Genomic DNA, 16,681 nt, shown 5'->3' with positions numbered 1-16,681 from the left:
AAAAAAAAAAAAAAGAAGAAGCTGATGGACTGAAGCCCCAGTGATCAGACTCCAATCAGGACTTGAACTTCAAAACAGTTGTGGATTGTTGGAAGACTAAGAGAATTGCCTACTCTCTGTTGCATAATTGCATTGTATGAACAACAGGTTTGCATTGTCTACAAAGAACTAGAGTATGAACTGTTTTTCATCTCTAGAGTAAATTTGGTTTGAAAAGCCAGTAAATTACACAAGGCAGGCTGCAGCATCTCTCACCCTTCAATCCCTTTTGTAAAACTTATCAAGTTTCCACCTTAACCATAGTGGGTAGAAAAGGAATAAGAATTTAATTGGAAATCTATGTAAACTTTTCAGTAAAAACAAGTTAATTGATCATGAAAAGAGTATATGAAATTAAAATAGTTAAGAACTGAAGGAAATTACATTTGTTTCACATAAAATGAAATGAGTAAACAGGGCAGGAAGACACTGCTTAACACTATAAGAATGCTATTATGACTGACTACCCACATTTAAAAGTTGTAAACACCATAGAGTGAGATGAACTGCATATAACTGCAAGTGATAAAATGACATTGAGCAATACACAATGCTGGCTTCATATCTGGAAAACAACCCTTTTCATTAGAGACAAATCTGCTGTAGAGCAACAGACCTAACTCCACCTTAGTTTTCTGTAAGTGTTCCAGTGTCAGGCTAGGGAGAGTTTTGGGTGATGTACCATACCCAGAGTACACTATTGGCAAAATGATAATCATATTCTTCTTGTCCCTGAGGACTAGAATGTCACCTGCTTAATGTCCGTATAATTGGACCCTGTTTCCTGATACTGCATACATCTTCCCATATAATCCCATTCAGCAAGCTGCGTCTTAAAACCAGTTAGGTTCCTTGCCCCAGACTCATCATACTCTGCAAAAACTTTGCAGTACAGCCAGTTCTTTCAGTTTCTAACCCAGGGTGATTCATAGTCATATTTAAAAAAAGAAAAAAATTATTCCTCTGAAACATGGTCTTTGAGCTCAGATAGTTACTTCCCCCGCTTTCTTTTACTCATCAGTGTACTTAGGGAATGCAATCCCATCCTTTCTTTCACTAACCTTCTCAGTCTCTACCTTGAAAGACAGGACTCTCATCCCCATGCCATTTCAATCATTCTCTCTGCACATGTTTTGTTTAAGTTCACCTTGCTGGAGAAAATGTACTAGGTGTCAGAGGTTAAATTCCCAGTGATGCTTCAGAATAATCTTCAGGCTATGCTAAAAACGTCATATCTGATAAATCTTACGATGACATGTGCCTTATTCAGGACTGATCCTGTCTGTGTTTCACAGTCATCCTCTGACTGTCTAATACTCTCAGCTGCTGTAGCATACACTCCATCCTGATTTTCACAAGTGAATTCCCCGTTTTCAATGGAAAATTTTTCTATTTATTTCTAGGTGTGTAACTTCTGCACTTTGATGATTCTAACTCAGGACAGGGATCTAAATCATCTAGTAGAGCAGAACTGTGCAGCTGCTATGATTCTCTCTGTCTTAAGAATGGTTAGCTCTTCCTCTTTTATGGAGAAAAAGAATGACCTAAACAGAAATACAATGCATTGCATGTTTGCATGACCTCACCCTAGTCTTGTCTCTTTGGAAAGCACCCTACACTTGACTTGCATTCCAAGTATACACTGCTTTGCAATGGTTTTTTTATTCCCTCTTCCCAGGGTTTATTTTAAGCCACTAGTTCCTAAACGAGGGTCACAACCTTACTTTTATGCACAAGCTTGGCAGTATAATTGAAAGTGGGGTCATGACCCCAGAAGTGGGTCTTGATGGACAGATGTTCTGAGATTCAAAACCCCTTCTGACCTCTTTTAACACCATTAAAGTCTCTAGCAGTGTGAAGCACATCATGAATGCAACGGGAGAAGATGAACCTCTACTTACCACAATTTGAGCAGTTCTGATGAACTCTGCAACTCTCAACCAGAGTAGCAGTCATGTTGCTGGTCTCAGGATGTTACTCTCAAGTGTTTGTCCAATGTGCAATTAACAATACAATTTTCTTTATGGTCATACAGGGTATTTTTAAGCAAGTGCAATGAAATAATATAGCAAAGCTCTTAGTAATACACATGCACTTCACAATGACTCCAGAGTTTATTCTAGGCCTCTCTACTTAAGGTGTGAAATTATTCTGACATGCTAATAAAGTCTTTCCAGGCTTCCATTGGGATCATATACATCATTCCTCTCAGACAAATTGCACTCAGTTATTCCTGTGAGCTGAAATAGTTTGGTTTAATTACAGAACCATTGATGCCTAGATAGTGCTCTGGAAGGAATTCAATGGCAAACATAGCCATTTTCCATAGAAAAGGGTCAGAAGAAAAACAGATGATGACTGAGACCTGCTGTCGCAAACATTATTATATAGTCTAGGACAGGCACAAAATAGAGGAAATGCCTTATAAGAGTGGCTGTGACTAATGATGAAATGTGTGCCAGAGCACTCTAGTCCCACAGTTGTCTGGACAGTCAGTCACCCTTCTCACTTGTGTCTCCAAGTCTTCTTCACAGAGTATGAGATTGCCTTTCTCTCACTGCAGAACATGGTTGGGAGGCAAGGGAACATAGAATCATAGAATCATAGAATCATCCAGGTTGGAAAAGATCTCTGAGATCATCAAGTCCAACCCTTGATCCACTACAGCTCCGGTTACCAGACCATAGCACTAAGTGCTACATCCAGTCTCATCTTAAAAACCTCCAGGGATGGAGAATCCACCACTTCCATGGGCAACCCATTCCAATGCCTGATTACCCTTTCTGTAAAGAATTTCTTCCTAATATCTAACCTAAACCTCCCCTGGCACAGCTTAAGACCATGCCCTCTTGTCTTACTGATAGTTGCCTGGGAGAAGAGACCGACCCCCACCTGGCTACAACCTCCTTTCAGGTAGTTGTAGAGAGGGATGAGGTCTCCCATGAGACTCCTCTTTTCCATGCTAAACAACCCCAGCTCCCTCAGCCTCTCCTCATAGGACTTGTGTTCAAGTCCCTTCACCAGCCTTGTTGCTCTTCTCTGGACCTGCTCCAGCACCTCCACATCCTTCCTGAAGTGAGGAGCCCAGAACTGGACACGTATCTAGATTCTGGAGTTGAAGCTCTCTGGAGTCAAACTCTTTGGGCAATGAGGCTATGTCTACACTAGTAAATTAGACAGTGGCCAAAACAGTCCCAGGCACTGGAATGCAATGTCTCTACACTTCCCACTCAGAGGGCTCCCAGGTATGCTATAGGTCTCTGCCTGTCAGCATCCCCAAATAATTCCTGGATACGGTCTGGCATCTGAACATTCCCTGGATCATTCCCAGTGGGGACTTTGCATGAAAGTCCTCTGTTTTCCTGTCTGAAAGAGCCTACTAGAATAGACGTAGACTATTCCTGCCAGTAAGCTGTTTTAAATTATGTGTGTAGAGTGTTAAAGGTTCCAGTACCTTCAGTGAAGTTATTAGTGATGTAACATGTTATTGCGATTAAGAAGTTGGGATCTTCACTGTAGGAGGACAGTGAAGAGGCTTTCTGAAATACTCTGAGCAAGAAGCAAGACTGTGAACAGCTTTCAATGGACCTGAAGGAGGCAGAAGTATTCCCTTTGTTATTTTTGTTGTGTATCTGCTCATCATCAATCCTGTCTTCTCCAGAGCAGGGAGATAAGCTGGCAGTAGTGCTTGGGGAAGGATATGCCAGCCAAAAGCATAAACTTTTGCTGGTGGTGGTTCATCTGTGACAAATGACATTCACAGTACAGCTTAGCCCTTTCTCTATTCTGACTGGCAAAGGCAGTAACTATCATGTCCGCTGGTCTCAGCCAGAAGTTCAGCAGCCTAATGCTTCAACAAGGTATACCCTAATAAGAAAGTCTCCCCCACCATGACTAAAGTATTGACACTTTACGTGTCAATATTTTCTTTCATTCTATCATTTATTTTATATGTTTCCTGAAGAATAGCTGATGCCCAACAGATATTTTTTTCTGTCATGATGGTACTACCTGGTTTTCCTTTTTCTCTTATGAACCAGTGACAGCTTTTCTTTCTTTTGATACCGTATTCTTCACTTTTAATTTAGGCCTGTGTTTTGTCTCAGTGGTCCTCCTGAATTTTAAGTAGTTTTGCTGAAGTTCCTAATTATTGTCCCAAATTTGCCCAAGGAAACCAACATGCCTCCACAGGAGTAGTACTTACCCTCTTTAAATGATTGTGCAAATGTCCATGTTCAGGACTTAACAAAAATAAATCATCCTCTGTTCTGATACCATCAGTTCAAGGTCTCTGGCTCTGACCCCAAGTGCTTTCCTGGTACCCAAGCCCCAGAAGACAGCTGGCAGGACCGTGCAGCAGCAGCCAGGCAGTCTGTTGTATTTAAACTGCTCTAGACACCTGGCACTTTTTTTAGTCCTTCTTCCACTGTGCTTTAGCACATATGTTCAGCTATGGAACAGTTGTCAAACATTCAGAGTCCATTTGTATTTGTACCTGAATATACTACAATGTGGGTAACAGCACATAGTGTGTGCTGCCACTGGCTTTTCCAGTCACAGTGACCTAAAAAACCCTTCTCAGATGACAAATTTTCACTATAATTTTTATCCCTTAATATAAAACAAAAAAAAATATACAATGAACATTCATACCCACTTGAGTATACAGGTCCAGTGACTACAACTACACATGTAATCATATGGAGAGCTCAAACAGTGGATGACAAAGACAGCACACACTTTTTGAGGAGGCCTAAATGACTATGCAGTGAAATTTAGAGTTTGGTCGTTTATGTCAATACCTCTCTCATCAGTGTGTTCTCCTGCTCCTGATTGTTCATCCTCCAGAAGCATGCAGACCAAATGACAGTTTTCCATTTCTTATGTGACTATCAATGTTCTAATCTGTCTCCTGTTCAGGTATGGAATCCAGTACAAAAGAATCGTCTCAGACTGTGAGGTCTTTCATACCCATCAGCTTCCTTTAATGCTCTTCAGTTTAAAAACTCATTCACAATGTTCTTGTTTTAAGTGCTAGAAGTTTGGTCTTTAAATGTCTATACAGAGCTCATATGTATACATATTCTGCATAACAGAAGAATGCCTCATTCCTATACTTGAGTCCCTGCTCATCTACAATCTTTTCTGCTGGACATTAAACCCCTGTCTTTTGGCTTCTGTCTTTTGCTCTGTACAGAAAGTACTGTAAACCTTTCAGAGAGCACTGCCATGAAAGTCTTGCTGGTTTTAAGATGCCTAGATTTAGCCTCCCAAATCTCTGTCCTGCCTCTTGTTTTGCCCTAGGTGACTCTGTGGACTAGAACTCCAGGATCCTTCCTGGTGCATTTTACAAGCCAGACCAGATTCCTAAGGAGATCTGCCACCTCTGCCTGCCTCCCCAGCCTGCTCCCAGCTGCTGGTCACACATGCCTCCCAAAGGTGGTGTGGGGCCACAGCTCTGCTGTGGCTTTGCATGTGCACTCACTCCCCAGCCCAGATCTTCAGGATCCAAAGCTTTGCACAAGGGTCCAAAATATTGGAGATATTTTATTTTATATTTATTTCAAAACAAAAAAGCTGCTTTGCAAGAAGGGAAAAGTTTAGCAATGTTCTTCTTTTTCCCTAGCCAGCCTGGACACCCCATGAACTCTCCCCACTGCCCACAGAGCTGCCTGCACCACTAGCAAGGAGCAGCCAACCCAATTAGTCCCTTCCCTTTCAAAAAGGACTCAGACCCTTGAGCCATGCCAGATGCAGGACACTGGGCCCTGTAAGAGCTGGAGCATAGACAGTCCAAGATGGCTTGCCTCCTTTTAATTACTTACAGTTACAAATCTGAAAGTATAAACTCTGAAAGGCTAAACAATATCTTCTCCCATGACTTATTAAAGTTGAATGGCACGCAGCCTTGTTCTTTTGCCACGCTGTTTCACAGAGCTTCATCTCAGACCGGTTGGCGAAAATTCACTTTAAGATGAAAAGCTTTTGGAAAGAGAACAACACATTCTGAGAACATAACAAGTACTCTGAAGCAAGAAAGGCTTTCTCTTATTTTTAAAGTTAAGCTCATTAGGGATTGGACTTGTGTTTTGCAAGTGATGTTGCAATGGCAACAAAGCTGGCTCCTTAATAGCACTAGGTGAAACAGACTCACCTTCTCACATCTCCCTCCTGCATGCTTCTCTCCTTGTCCAGATACTCTGTTCCTCTTACCTTCAAACCTGCTGGAAGATCTGCAGGCTGTGCATCCTTTCTCACTCTGCCCAGGAGAGTTGTGTCTGACTGACTGGCTGATGATTACAGGCCACTTTTAGTCTCTCACTGAGCGTACGGTTGTCTTCTGCTGAAGCAGAGAAGCAAATAAAACATTCTCTAGAAGCTGTTTTTAGCTGTGTCCTGTATATCTGCAGCTGTGCTTCTCATAATCTCTGCTTCTACTGCCCTCTAGTATTGCAGAATTTTGGTTGACAAAAAGCAAAACAATGAACAAAAATTCTGATGATCTTCTGTTATCTTTCTACTAGATTTCCTTATTTTCCTGCAGAAGTGTATTAGTTCTTGTACTTTTCTCCAAGGCCATTTAAAACTCCACCCCTCCTGATTTTTTTCCTCTTGCATCACAAGTCACAGCTTCAGTCTTTTCCCACTTCAGGTTAATAATGCCTCAAACCACTTTTTTAAATCCACAGTTCTCATCTTTTCAGACTTCTTCTTGAGTTTGCCATTAGTCTCAAACCCTAGGGAAGAACAAAGAGATCATGACAACTTCACAAGGATTTGTAAAGCAGAATCAAATCATCTTTGATCCCCTTTAGAGATATATGTACAAGGGACCATTATTTGAAACATGCTGTGGTTCCTTGTTTTCCTGCTTCTCCTCAGAGGTGCACAGTTTTGAGAGCTTGTGTGCTCCACCATTTCTGGTTAGATCCCCAACACGAACACCAGAGGCTTTTCTCCAGCAGTAGTATTTTTTGTGAACTACTTTCCCTTGTTCTGCTGTTTCTACACAGAATGACAAAAGTAATAGTGTTATAATCTGCATTATATTTGAACTTACTCATTTTCTACTTCTGTGTTTTCCACTGAACAGAGGACAGGGCTTTTTTTTCCCTTTTAACCAATAAATAAAAAAGAAATCACAGAGTAATTGGACAACTTTGTCATCTTGCTCTCAGACAGAGGACTAGTTTTCATTTTGCAAAAACTTAAGTAGTTTTCATGATTAAACTCACAAAGTGGCTGAGGAGCCAACTTTTCTAGACCCCAGTGTCTGAGGTGTAGCTTTTTAAAACTTTTCCTCATCTGCATCATCACAACTTTTACACAGCTGTGAAAAATAATGACAAAAAATATAGGGTATTACTAGGGGAAAACACTGACTGTGGTTTTAAAAGGGACGTTAACTTTGGGCTCAAAAGGGACATTGACTGTGGCATCGTAAGAAAAATAGACTTAAACATTGTACTCCGGGCAGAAAAAAGTGAGAAGTCTTGGTTGGAACTGATGGTGAAAGTTGCCTTGCTGGAGCAACTTCCTTTTGTCCATGATGCTGTTAATTATGTGTGTGTATATATATATATATATATATATATATATGTCTATATAGATGTTCCCATGAGAAAAAAAAATCAGTTTGTGTAATGAAAAAGTGGTAGCATCATATTCCTTTCTGGATTAGAATATTTTACATTATCGAGATCAAAGTAAAAATTTCAATAACAACTGACAAATTATTTCCTTCAGTTGGGCAGAAGAGAATGAAAAGAAAAACAAAAACGGGAAGGAAAAAAAAGCCACAGGGACAATTAAAAGTAGGAGAGGAGCAAGAGGCAGCCAAAACAGAGCACAGACTTTATCAGATGGGCATACAGAGAAGCTGGCTGGCATGACAGTGTGTTACGAGCTGGAGAACAAAATTGATGCTGCGAACACACTGCTTTCCTTTGATGCAGTGACTAGCATCTTACTTCAGAAAAGACACTGTGTACAAGTGCCACACCATTTTACGAGCACTTGACACACAGCATTAATCATTTTTCCTCACTAGAAGCAGCTTGCCAAGTATTGTTCTCTGTTCTGGGAGTGAATTCAATGAGCACTTCACCTACTTAATAGAGACTGAAAGCTGGCCTAGGGTTTCACTTTGAAGGCATTTTGCTGGAGCTTTCCTGTCATAATGCATTCATTTCTATAGGATTTAAAATCTTTAGCTCTTTAAGAGCTACATGGGGACACAGGTATCTGGGGGTCACTCCATGCATTTCAGCATCCTGCCTCCAACAGGTTCCGTTTACTGTCAATCTGGGAAAAGATGGAAATGACTCAGACAACTGCATAAAGCTCTCATAGTGGGAAATGTCTTCCTGCCTCCTGTGGATATCAGCATGTGCCCCAAAGCATGAGACTTGATTACCTTACTCCAGATCATAAAACTTCTAATGTTACTATAAAGCCTTCAGGCTATTAGGCATTTTCTTGAAATATAGTTACCATGTCTAGCATGATGACTCCCTGTACAACAAGCTAGGTGCCTGATATTTCCTTGTACTAATTACCAATCATTAATATCATCACATGAGCCCTGTACATAACTCAATGTCCATTTTCAAGAAGCAAAGGGCCACTCATTCTTAGATTCCACCAGAAAATAAAAGCTCAGTCTTGAATTTGGGGCTAATGGGACAATTTGCTTACAAGAAAGGTCTATTCCTCCACTTCCTACAAGCAGCTGTGCACACACACACACACCAGCCTGAGAGCCCAGACCTCCTCTGTAGCATGGACAGCCTCAGAGGAAGCATGCACCTGCCAGCTGTGCAAAGTGGGTCACCAGCTTGACCATTAGCATTTTGCCCAGAGGCTTATTCTCAGCCTTGTGGTGCACATGCTGTTTGGCCCAGGGGCTTGGGTAAAAAAAGCCCTGTGAAGCAGCTATGCTTTGGAGAATCTCAGGTCTGAGCTATTCTGGGAGGAAACAAAAAAGAAAGAAAGACAAAGCAAAGTAGTTTACTGCAGGCTAAGCCTGTAATCTCTTGTAGTAACACTGACAGGCAAATGTTATGTCATTTGCTTGATCTGCTCCATAACCACCAATGACTCCAAATAGTCTAGGGAAAAGATTTTTTTTTCTCTAGCCCTATCTCCTGCAGATCATTCAGATGTGAAGAGTTCTTACCTTCCCCTAGAAGAGACAAAATGCTCTTCTTTAGAGCTGTTAATATCCAGACTTTTGCTGGGCCCTGGAAGTAAGGGCCCTGAATCTCATCTGGACAGATACACCTGGTAGCATCACTGGCAAAATCCTTGCTGCCTTAAATGAAACCAGGATTGCATTCCCTGACTGCAAAAACTTCAGGTTCTTCAATTTCTCTACAATAAGATCTGTTATTCTCAGAAAGCTTTGCTCTAGAGTTACCCTTTAGGCACTTTTTTACCATTATCTTAACAGGGTTTACAGGCAGCATAATCAGATGGATTATACCAAACTCTGCTGGGGCAACTCACACAGTGGCCCTGCAAGCAGTGTCCTGTCTACCTCCGTGCAGCTCTTTAACAGTGTGCAGAGGGCTGTGGCATTCCCCTCCTACAGGGATAAGGAGGCAAACATACAAAGTTATTTATATATCTAATGTCATCAAAAGAGATGAAAATAAAAATAATTACGCCCATATTGAATACCTGTGTTGATGGTACAGAAGAACTACGAGAAGGCAAGCAATAATCTCTGCCAAATAGCAATGATCTCTCTGGTTAGACATAGACCTGAGTAGGGATTGAAAACTTTATACTTGCCAGAAAGAAAAACCATATGCCCTATCTATTAAGTTGTGCCAAAAGGCATCAACATATTTAAAATAATAAAAATACAACTGAATATATATTGCTCTACATAAATATCTCACAAATATTTCACAATTTCAGAAAAAGTATAAAGAATTGGGAGAAAAATGGCATGGATGATACATTGGTATCAGAATGAGATGAAAAACTCCATCTCACAACACGACTGAAATTAGAATGAGGGAAGGTTTGCTGTTTAGCTAAGTGTCTGTATTGGCTTAATTCTTTATGTTATCAGATCTTAATTTAATTTGAATTTTGTGTTGAAGTAAAGGCAAGAACTCAAAATTAAATTAAGCTAGAATAGCAAGTTTTTCCCAGCTTTAAGATGATATCATCTATTTTTACAGGGTTTCTACCTGAAAGCACTTTTTACCCATGCCTTAGATATTGGAGGACATCAACTGAGCTAGAAAATTAAGATCTGGATTTTTAACCTTTCATCTTCGAGGTTTAAAAAAATTTGTAGCAAGGCTATTTGTTTTGACACAACTAATTCAAATGGCTGCAGTTGTTTGTGAGTCCTTCAATTAATCTGCCCTATGACATTTTCTCTGTGACAGGACACTAGACAAATTTTAATCTGCCTCCACTGTCTGGAGAGACCATTCTGAACCCTTTAGGCTTCAACCAGTTGTCACTAGTCTCAGGGCAGAAACATGTCTTTCAGAAAATATGGATCTGTTCACGTGCAATGGTTCTCCATATGAACCAAAGAGGTGTACTTTTTCTTTTTGACAAACTTCTTTTTTTTCTGATAATATTTTATTTATGCACTTTCAATATAAAACTGGAGCAATCTGTCAGAAACTAACATCTGCAAAGAGGAGATCTGGTAAAAGACAAATTAGAAATGTTTCTTATGTCTATGCAATAATCGGTTTTCCACTGAATTAGAGAATAAAGTACAGGATAAGCAGGGAAATGATAGTACTTTAAAATAAGCATCCTATGAGCATTCTGTGACTTGAATTCCTTGCTACACATAGAGAGTGAACCAATTGATTGTTAAGAGCATGTTTATTGAGGATTAACATTCATGCAAAGGATGCAGGCTTCCTAAGCCTCAGCAAATCTGCTTTTAATTTTCAACTGGCATATAACTATCCAAGAATAATGAACCTTTAAAAGCTACATTGAAAGCGTATTGAAGATATTTGTTTCAAACTGTCACTGAAATATTTCTTAGCTAATGGCATCAACATTTTAATTCAGAAATATAGAAATAATCACAGGCTCTCATTTTTATTGCCTTTCACCGAAGAAGGCCTGATTGGAGTAATTAAGTATGCCATTTTAGATTAATCCCTTCTATTTCTTAGAAGATGAAAATGGGTTCCTCCCCACATTTGCATTCATTAAAACTCATAAGTATTGTCTCCTGTTCATGACAGCATTCTAATGACTTTTAAGGTTAGCAACGTTAAAGTTTGGGAAGAAAATAATTTAGAAAAATAACTGTTCTTGTAAGTTTTCTTACTGCAGTAGCTCACTAAAAACTTTTCAGGTGACATTGATGGGCAGGAAATAGCCATCACTCTGAAGTTGTCACCACTGCAGAAGAGTTCATTGTTGTACTGCACTAACAAAACTGAGCATTAATTTTTAAGGCAAGCATCTGAAGATTAAGTTCTCCTCTTGAAATATTAGCTCTCCTTCCAGCAGATGTTGCTGAGCTTGGGTCAGGCTGTGGGAAATTTTGGGCCAGTTCTGTTCTGCTACTCACACTATAGTGGTTCTGGCCACTCTAGCATTTAGCTTTAGCCCCTAGACCACAGACAGCAGACCCCACAACAGCAGTGCACTCACATTAGATATTTGCAAGCTGATCTTTGTGCTGCTTCAGTCAAAAAGACCTGTGATCACAGTGCTTGGGTATGTTTTGTTATTCGCAAAAGCTCACTGTCTTAACTCTGACTAAAGGCAAACATTTCCACTTCTACCTCTATGGGCCCTGGATTGAGACTTCTATTTATCAGATTCTTCATAGATTTGGATAGGTAATTAACAAGAAGAAAGCAAAATAATTATTTAAATTAAATAAACTGTTTCTTATCCTCATATATTTTAAGTTATACCTCATATCAATAAATTCTAAATCCCACAGAACAAACAAGAACAGTCAGAAAACTATCACTGGGGAATTCTTGGGGCAATAAATACACTTCTAGAGGCATGTCAAGAAATTAATACTAAGTGTTAATGGTTATTCTATAAGTCTGTGCTAGCTAGTGCATTGATTCTTTTCTTTTGAAGAATCTGCAGCTCTCTGCTTCCTGAGAAACAATAAAGCCTTGGATTACTCAACAGGAAACCCTACTTTTTCAGAAGAACTTATTATTGCAACCATTCTTTTACACTAATTCTTCTGGAAAACCTAACAAAGAGGAGCAGTTTCACCCAACAAGGTTGCAAGGGTTTGTTCATCTATTCCTGATGAAGAAATCCTCTTCTACAGTTCTACAGTGCTTATTCTTGTGTTCAGACTGAGCTTCCTCATGATGAGAATAAACAAATAAGTAAAGTAAATCCTCTTGCCATGTATCTTAATGATCCCTTTCAGCAATGTGATGCCCATTACCGCAAATATGTAGGAACTTCAAGATTTGAATTTACATAAACTCATGCAACAGAAATCCTATGTATCCACGGTTGACAGATGTGAAACTTAAACTGAGAATCTGAGCAAAATGTAGCCTGTTGTGGCTCCATGGCTCAGTGATTTGTCAAAGATAACACAGGAAATATGTGACAGAGATTTTAATTTAGGTTTCCTAAATTTGCAGCTATCATCCTGACCATCCTCCTGTCTTTTTCCTCTCATCGGTAATATCACCACAATGATCTTTACCAAGTATCCAACACATATTTGGAGAAGTGGGAGGTAGTTGCTAGAGCTAAAAAGAAAACCTATGTTTTAGAAAGAAAACAAGTCCTGTACTTGTCAGCTGGCACCCACACTTTGCAAATGAGATTTGCTTTCTGTTCAGGGTGCAATTAAAAAATGCTATTTATTGTGGACATATGCAAAATATGCACAGAGGAGAACTATCACAAGTTGGGCAACAAAGTAACCAAGCAGCCAAACCACTAAACCCTGAATACCCTGAGAATCGCTTTCTCTAGCAGAAGGACCAAAGAAGTCTGAGGACTTTTCCACTGCTGTCAGTACTCTGCTTTTACTCTGTGCAAAATGGAGGCTTACCCTTGCTCTACTCCAGGTCTCATGACCTAACTGAGAGATAAGCCCTCCTGGCCTAAGTGGTACCATGGCTGGTCTTCAGAACATAAAGCTTTCTGCATAGAACATCCATATTAATTTCATAACACAAGATTGCTGTGGAGAAACATGCTGAGATTGAAAATTGCTCTTATGAAGTAGCCTCACATTCCTGTGCCTCTCTGGCATGCCATAACCCTACCCAGTCTGCTGCCTCCACCAAAACAATACTTCTTTATAGGAAAGGCCCCTAGCCACAATTGCAATTGAGGATCTGTTGTTTTGAAGTGACCTTAGGCATAGGCCACATCCATTCACAGGACAAAGGAGAGTAACTCCTCTTTATTATTTCCTCCAGAGAGAAGCAAAGCATGGGAGAAGGTAAAACTGTACAGCCACATATTTGCTGACAAATATACACTAAAAAGGCAAGTCTGCTGTAAAACTGTATTTCTTCTCAGTAGTGGAATGAAATAGCAAGATAAGAGAGAAGAGTAATTATCTGAAATTTATCGGGAAGTAGGTTTTGGGTTTTTTGTTGTCACTTTGCCAGCACCCTGAGAATCCAAGAGAACTTAGTGTCCCCATTTGGGCTGAAAGTGGCCATAATAAACAACTGGAGGGTGCTGATAGCATATTGCCCTACATGCATTCTCCACAATATCCTTGCATTGCTCATTTTAAAACAAGAAAAACATTTCCTGCCTGGATACATAACAGCAAAGGGCAAATTTCTGGAATGGCCTGAGACAAAGGCAGGGTTTTTGTTTTGTTGTCTTTTGTTTTAATGAGACTTGGAGAATAATAATGGTTCAGGATACCAGCAAACAGCCCAGTTGGGCTTTTGCTTTAGTTCTCAGAAGGCAGAAAAACAACCTCCCTGGTCTGAAGACATTTTTTCATTACATCTCAATCAGGAAGGTCTGCTAATAATGGGAGGCTGGTATTGCTCGTTCTACATAAAAAGGCTTTCAAGTATTAGTATTTCTTTATGTTATGAGTGATGCAGTTACCTTTTCTCAAGATATTTCTCCACTGCAGTTGTAGCAGCAATGATAATGACTGTTAGTAGCCAGGCATGGAGCTGGACCAAGTACAAAAATGTAAAAATAACACTTACAGTCAGTCTTTTTTCTAATACTTATTAATTATTTCACATAAGAAATTAATTGGCATTTGAAAATGCACTAGTTACTCAACTAAATTATTTTAAAATATCTTGAATAACATATCAGTTCATTAAAGTCAGAATCAGAGAAACTCAAGATTTGGAGAATCTGCTCAATTTTCCCATCAGAAGCAAGATGTCTGACCTTGATTAGTGTTTTCATTATTTTTGCTTATCTGTCTTGCAGAGAACTCTTAACATCACCCTTAAGTGCAATAGGATCCAGGGACAATGTTTTGATTGCACTCAAAAATAATTTCTTGTATAACAGAAGAATATATACAAAGATATTCAACTCCTGCTTCTCAGCCCAACCTTCCGTAGGATATAATATCAACAGTCACGAAAAGTTTCCACTTTCCTCAGCTCTTAGTTCAGAGCAGAAATAAAAGCAAGAGACACATGTGGATGATTCTGCTTTCACATCACTGAAAATCAGGACTAGATCCAGAAAGATCAAGTGAGCTGTACTAACATAATGTTACCATAAGCGAGAGCGCAAGTGATATGTAATACTGCTGTAACTGTTGGCAGAAAGAGTTCTGCCCTTTTGTGTATTTATTCTTGTAATTTTGACTGTCTGTCTCATATCTTTTCACATGCTGAATTTCATAGTTATGCTAGCCCCTGTTTATTTCTTTTTGTCTGGTGACACCCACTCGCAGACATTTTCATTGAGGTTCTCCTGATAAGGTTAGGAAATCTTGGTAGGTCAGGAACTTTGAACAGTGTTTTAAAGTTGAAAGACTAACATTAACTCCTTCTTTTGGCCAAAATTGCAACCTTTGCTATAAAAAGTCTGGATTATTTCGTTTGAAAAGTCTTTATAAACAAATTTGAACCCCTAGTAATAACTCTTATATTTCTCTTTTCAACTCTCCACCTAAATTTTCACAAGTCTCTTTGCTCATCATCTTTTTATAACACAGAGAGCACTTAGCACAGGGCTTATTATTAGGAACAGCTAATATATTTTGCAGTACTGGCAGCTTTAGGTATGCCCCTTCTTTCTTATAAATGGAACTGGTAACATGCAGTATTGTCTCTTCCTTCAAACCTTTTTGTATCATCATATCTCTAATATACTTGACTATGAATATACTTGAATATGTATACTTATTAATATACATACTAACAAGGGAGTAGCACTCATATCACGTAATCACCACAAAGTTATGACATCTGGTCAAGTCAGTTCCTCTGGTTTCTTCTGTAGTTGGAAGAGAGAAATCACTGCTTCTAGATACTAGTCTTCCTAACTTTAGACCAATGAACTGAATTGCCTCTCTTCAATTAGAGCCCTACTCTAGACAGTTAGCATGGACTAGATGTTAGCTTTCAAGTGGCAATATCGAAATGAGATGAATCTGAATTCTGGTCACAGGAGCTGAGGTCCCCAAGCACAGGGTGAATGGAAAAGGACAAGATTAGAAATAGTGTTCCCAAGCAGAGAGATTATAAATTTCACCCCAGATTCTTATCATACTATTTGAAAATATCTCCAGGGCTAACGTGGTAAGACTAAGGGCAGAAGAAGCTTCATTAAAGCATCTTTTCCAGTGTGCACAGGTAACAGATTTAATTGAGCACAGGTAAAGCCACTTGTATGGGTATAATGACCTATATTCAAGTGAAGATGAAGGACAAGAAGATTTCTCAAAAGACCAGGAGTGCTAAAAAAATTACACAGAAGGTAAGTTAGCATGGTATGATTGGTTTGGCAAGACAACAAATGGGGTGTTTTTCCCTTTTTACGAATACAATGCGGAAAAAAACCAAAAACCACAAGGAAGAAGATTTAAATGAAAGCATAGCACTGACAGAAGACTAGATGGGAACACGGGGGCCACAGAAACACTTAGGATGATTGTCAGAATGGCGCTCTAGGAGCAGTGCAGCAGCATGTCTTTGTGGATGTGTGATTAATTCTGCACTTTATGTGTGACCCCAGGAGAGAGCCTCCATTCAGCAGAAATAGAGTGTGTCAGGTCTTTTGAAAGAGGTAGAGTGGATGCCTCCATTTACAGAATCACAGAAACACAGAATCACAGAATATGCTGAGATGGAAGGGACTTACAAGGATCATCGAGTCCAACTCTTAGCCCTGCAAAGGACGATCCCCAAGAGTCATACCATGTACCTGAGAGTATCATGCAAACACTTCTTGAACTCTGTCAGGCTTGGTGCTGTGACCACTTCCCTGGAGAGCCTGTTCCAGTATCCAGCCACCCTCTGGTTTGTTACATAGGACTCAAGCACCTTTTTGGTACTGACACATATCACTGCTAAAAACAGATTTCTTACAATGGTTAAAGGGGTGAAAAAAAAATTCTACTCATCCTTCTCCATCCAGTCTATGCTTCCTTCTTTTTAAAGTGAGGATTTTGCTAACTGCTTTCATGGGTAGTTTT

This window comes from Lepidothrix coronata, unplaced genomic scaffold, assembly GCF_001604755.1.
Source record: "Lepidothrix coronata isolate B3197 unplaced genomic scaffold, Lepidothrix_coronata-1.0 Scaffold5, whole genome shotgun sequence".
NCBI lineage: Eukaryota > Metazoa > Chordata > Aves > Passeriformes > Pipridae > Lepidothrix > Lepidothrix coronata.
This window is presented reverse-complemented; position numbering follows the sequence as displayed.